Genomic DNA, 6000 nt, shown 5'->3' on the forward strand with positions numbered 1-6000 from the left:
CCGCTTTCCCCCTTGGTATCCATACGTTTGTTCTCTATGTTTGTGTCTCTATTTCTGTTTTGTAAATAAGATCGTCCATACCAATTTTTCAGATTTCACATATATACGTTAATGTATGATAGTTGTTTACCTCTTTCTGGATTACTTCACTCTACATTCAACCAAATTGCATTGTGATGGATTCTCATCTTTGTGGTTGTCCTTCTGTCCCCCTTCTGAGACAGAGCTCACCTCTGGAATAACCAGATATGACACTTCCTAGCCTCCACTGCAACAGGGGCATGGGTGCCATGAGCTGGGAAATCCTAGTCATAGGTATCTGCACATGGTTCTGAATGAGAAGCTGGTGACAGAAAGAGAAGAAGGGACCATGCTGAATCCTTCATTCTTGTGAAGGTGGTGGCAACACCAGTGATCATGTCCAGTTTCAAGACTGCAGCATCCATGCCCTGAGAGGGGCCATGTTGCAGGACCACTGTCCTCACTGGGTTAGTTCTGTGGTGTAGTTATAGGATTGCACCTGGCTCTTTACCTCTCTTTCTCCTGAGGATTCTGCGAGCAACTCAATAACCACTTTATAAATTTTACTTCTGTTTAAATAAATCAAAGTTAGTTTCTATTTCATGCAACTGAAAACTCTGATGGATATTCACACATTACCATTTATTTCCATATATACCATGTATACCTTTAATCCAATAGTTTCTTTATGCAATAAAATGATAGTAGCGCCAGGAAATGCATTAAGGATCAAGAGAGTTTTTCAGAATTTGGGAACTTTAAAAATGAATACCAGATATTTGCATGATTTATAGTTTATGAGTGATTTAAGCTTAAAATTTTATGGAAGCCACTGAAAAGAATTCTAGAGGGATTCTTGTTTCTTTTAGCTAATAAATTGGGTCCTATATCTAAAGTTTCAAAGGACCATGAAGGTTGGGATGAAAACATTACTTATAATGAATCTCATCCTTAGTCATTTTCCCAAGTGGTGGTACATTTACATAATAGTAGGAGTTATGTGATGAAGTCTTGATTTTTCATGTTACTGCAATTCTAGCTCATTTAATCCAATATGATATTATTAATAACTCATCTTTATACACCATTGAAATCTCAATGTCTGGGGGATATCCAAGAAAAAAAGGATATTCTTTTTCCAGCCATCCTCCCCTTCTCTCCAGAAGTATAAAACTACATATAGGGCTTCCCTGGTGGCGCAGTGGTTGAGAATCTGCCTGCTAATGCAGGGGACACAGGTTTGAGCCCTGGTCTGGGAGGATCCCACATGCCGCGGAGCAACTAGGCCCGTGCGCCACAACTACTGAGCCTGCGTGTCTGGAGCCTGTGCTCCGCAACAAGAGAGGCCGTGACAGTGAGAGGCCCGTGCACCACGATGAAGAGTGGGCCCCGCTCGCCGCAACTAGAGAAAGCCCTTGCACAGAAACGAAGACCCAACACAGCCAAAAAAAAACAAAAACAGGGGCTTCCCTGGTGGCGCAGTGGTTGAGAGTCTGCCTGCCAATGCAGGGGACACGGGTTCGAGCCCTGGTCTGGGAGGATCCCACATGCCGCGGAGCAACTGGCCCCGTGAGCCACAATTACTGAGCCTGTGCGTCTGGAGCCTGTGCTCCGCAACAAGAGAGGCCGCGATAGTGAGAGGCCCGCGCACCGCGATGAGGAGTGGCCCCCACTTGCCGCAACTAGAGAAAGCCCTCGCACAGAAACGAAGACCCAACATAGCCATGAATAAATAAATAAAAAAAAAAATTAAAAAAAAAACTACATATAGATGTTCCTAGGTCAAGGATTCTGTGAGTTTTTTTAACCCTGTATTTTATTGGGGCTAGTGAGGGAAGGAAATTCATGGGCTAGAGTCTAGAGTGCAGGGAGTTGGTCAAATATATAGCAAGCATCCTTCCAACAAACTTTCCGAGTCCTTCTCAAGTGCCTCAGCACCTGCCTGCTCTAGGTGCTGAGGCCATTCATCACTTATGATTAATTTCAGCTCCAAGTTTAGAGAACCCAAAAGAACCTTGGCTTAAATTAGGTAGAAAAAGTCTACAAGGGTCCAGGGCTGATTCTGTGTCCCACAGTGTGAGTGACCCAGTCTCCTCCAGTCTTGTTGCTCTGCTGGGGGTTGCTTTCATCCCCAGGTCCCCTGTGGCCCAAGAGAGATGCTACAGTGACAGCCATCACACTGCATTCTCACCAGCAGCAAAGAGGAAGCAGAGAGGAAGGGCACGCTTCCTCCTCTTAGGAAAGTTCTGGTTAGAACTTAGTCACGTGACCTTGCATAGTTGCAAAGGAATCCTGGGAAATGTAGTCTTTATCCAGGGTGGCCATCTGCCCAGCTAAGAGCTGGGGTTTCTTTAACTGGGGTCAAAGAGGAGAATGGATTCCTGAAGACAACTGGCTGTGTTTACCCCAGAAGTTATAAAGAACAGGGTGAAATTATTTTCTAAAAGAGGAAATCAACATGTACACTTATTAACTACCATCCAATGTATTAAACGTGTTAATAGTGATGTATTTGAAGGGCATGGGAGGGTAAGAAGGGAGAGGCCGTGTGGTAGAGTGTAGAGACCCATCGAATCTGGTCTAGAGTTTGGCTACCTGGGCGTGAATGTGTTTTTGACATCTCCTAGCTCTGGGACCTTAGGCTAGTTCTTCTCCCACCCCCCGCTTCCTAGGGCTGCGACATAAAATACAGGATGCCCAGGGTCCTAATATTTGAGACACGCTTAAACTAAAAAAAATGGTTATTTATTTGAAATTTAAATTTAACTGATTGTCTTGTGTTTTTATTTGCTAAATCTAGTCACCCTACTACCCTTTCCCCATCTGTAAAATAGGAATTATTCAACTTAATAAACAAATAGTTAACCAATGAATATACAAATGTATATTCTCTGAGAGCTTACTGTATGCTGGGTACTGTTCTAGAAATGGGGATAAACTTACACTATGGGATTATTTGAAGATTAGACAAGAAAATTCATGGAAAGGGCTGGGCCTGGCCCAGGATCAGAGCCTGTTGACTAGTTATGTTGCTGCTACTCTTGCTCTTTGGCCTGGGGAAGCTCTGATGGAGAAAAGGCTGAGGGATCCCAGCAGAACAACTTCTGATGAGTGATGCTTGGGAACCCATGACAGGGTAGACAGACGCTGACCATCTGGGGTGGCCATGGGGCATGTCCTGCCCATCCCGACGTCTAGTCCATGGTCTCCCCTCTCTAGAAACCCTTCTGGAGTGCCTCTGGAAACCATCTTCCCCTCCTCTGGTTTCACAGTACACATTTATACCTCTCTTTTGGCCATTAATGAAAAAAATGTCCTTACGTCTTTCATCCCATAAAAGACGTGAGGTTCCTTAGTTGGCAGTTTCTCGTTGACTGCACTGGCACAGTTCTCTTCTCTCTCCCTCTCTCTCTCAGTATTATTTGATGTTCTGTGGTCTCCCTCGCTTGTTTGCAATCTTCCTGAGTTCCAAGGCCATGACCTACAGTCCGCAGAAAACATTCCTTCCAGGTTTAGTAGCTTCAAGGTGCCCCTGCATTTCACGAGAGGCAGGCCCCACCAGTCTTTCAGGTCTTTGGCTGGAGAGTAAGTTTCAACCCCACCCCCACACCCCCGCCTCCGCCCTTGCTGTCCCTGGGCATCTACTGGGGGAGCCTGTGGAGCCCTCTCCTGGTCTGGCCACCGGCCACAAAGCTGTCATCTCTGAGTTTGCCTTTGCCTCCCCACCTTGCCGCCACCGAGGTGGTGGAGGGGTGCTCTGGGAGTGTGGGTGCATCTCCATGTCAGCCTAAATCATGCATCCTTAAGAGGGTAAAGCTGCTGGGGGAAGTAGAGGGAGATGGACGGCTTCTGTTAGCATCTAAACTCAGTTATAAATGCCTTCGCGTTATCCGCGGCTTGGATTTCCCGTGCCATCCTGTGCACAGTTGGGAGTTGGCTGAACAGCAGAGGAAAAAAAAGAGAGCAGAAAACTTGTTGACTCTGGAAATAGGAGTGAAACGTCTGCCCTCCCCTGCAGAAGGACACTGGGTTCTTTCACTACAGGAGAGGTTGGCAAACTTCTGGAAAGGACCAGAGAGCAAACGTTCTGCTTTGAGGGCCATGTGGTCTCCGTTGCAACCACTCAACTCTCACCTTATAGTAAAAATGGCCCTAGACAACCCATACATGAGTGACCATGGCTGAGTTCCAGTAAAACTTTATTTGTAAAAGCAGGCGGTGAACAGATTTGGTCCCAGAGCTGTAGTTGGCCCACCCTTGAGCCACAAAGTTCACGAGGACCCAGTTCACCCCTGAGTCCTCCCTCCCTTTGAAAGTTTCCAACAGGGCAGGTTAGCAGGCCCCCCTCGTTCCCGCTCAGTCCCTCCTGGGTCCCATTGCCTTCTGGGAGAAACCCACTTTGATTTGTCAATGGATCTTGACATTTTCTGGGCCGTGTTTTGTGTAGCCTAGTTCTTGGCATAGAGAGCTTTAGCCAGCTTTTCTTGTTAATGACTCTTGTTTCATAAGCCTGTTTGGATGGTCCCCCTGCAACTCCATCCAGCTATGTAACGCTTTTCCAATCTGTGCTGATGGATTCCTGGAGACCAGAGATGAAGCCCAGGACTCCTCTAGAGTGTTGCTGTCCAGAGCCTCACCCACCAGGGTGTTCCCACTCCAAGCCAGGCAGCAAGGTTCTCACGGGTGCAACCGCCCTCTCACAGGCCCATTTATGAAAAAAAAAATTAAAGATGGATAATTATACATTTATCTGTATGTGTGTCTACAGCTTTTAAAAATTGTGGTAAACACATAAAATTTACCATCCGTGAAATGATAGAAAAAATATATATTTTGCTCTCTGCCCCTGGTTCTTGGCACAGAGGTCCTGAAATTCTTGTAATTTCCTAAGGGATCAGAGCACTAGGAACATCTCGTTTTAATATTTGGTTTGTGACCCCATCCCTGGCACTGGAAATCCTTGTGAATTCCTAAGTGATAAAAGTACCTAGGGCTTGGGATTAGCAGATGTGAACTAGTATAAACAATATAAACCATAAGGTCCTACTGTATAGGACAGGGAACTATATTTGATATCCTGGGATAAACCAGAATGGAAAAGAATATGAAAAAGAATATATATATGTGTGTACAACTGAGTCACTTTGCTGTACAGCAGAAATTAACACAACATTGTGAATCAACTATACTTGAATAAAATTTTTAAAAAGTACTAGGAGCATCTTTTCTTTTCTTTCTTTTTTTTTTTTTTGCGGTACGCGGGCCTCTCACTGTTGTGGCCTCTCCCGTTGCAGAGCACAGCCTCCGGACGCTCAGGCTCAGTGGCCATGGCTCACGGGCCCAGCCGCTCCGCCGCATGTGGGATCTTTCTGGACCGGGGCATGAACCCGTGTGCCCTGCATCGGCAGGCGGACTCTCAACCACTGCGCCACCTGGGAAGCCCTAGGAGCATCTTTTGTTCTGATGAAATGACTCTTGGTGGGCTCCTGGATGGGGGCTGGTCACCAGAAAGACTGAGCCACGATTGGAAGCGTAGATTTTCAGCCCCCTTCTCCCCTCTTCTCCAGAGAAGGGAGAGGGTCTGGAAATAGAGTTAATAATTGATCATGCCGGACTTCCCTGGTGGTCCAGCATTAAGACTCCACGCTTCCAGTGCTGGGGACGCGGGTTCGATCCCTGGTCGAGGAACTAAGATCCCACATGCCGTGCGGTGTGGCCAAAAAAAAAAAAAAAAAAAAATTGATCATGCTTACGTGAGGAAGTCTCCATAAAAATCCCGATAGTACATGGTTTGGGGAGCTTCCAGGTGGGCAAACACATCCACGTACTGGGAAGGGCCTCCCCTACTCCACGGGGAGAGAAGTTCCTGTGCTCAGGACTCTCTTGGACCTTGCCCTGTGTATCTTTTCATCTGGCTGTTCATCTGTATCCTTTCTCACATCCTTTAATGAACTGGTAAACACAGATGTTTCCCTGAGT

Source organism: Mesoplodon mirus (assembly GCF_964341445.2).
Source record: "Mesoplodon mirus genome assembly, chromosome: 18".
Lineage (NCBI taxonomy): Eukaryota > Metazoa > Chordata > Mammalia > Artiodactyla > Ziphiidae > Mesoplodon > Mesoplodon mirus.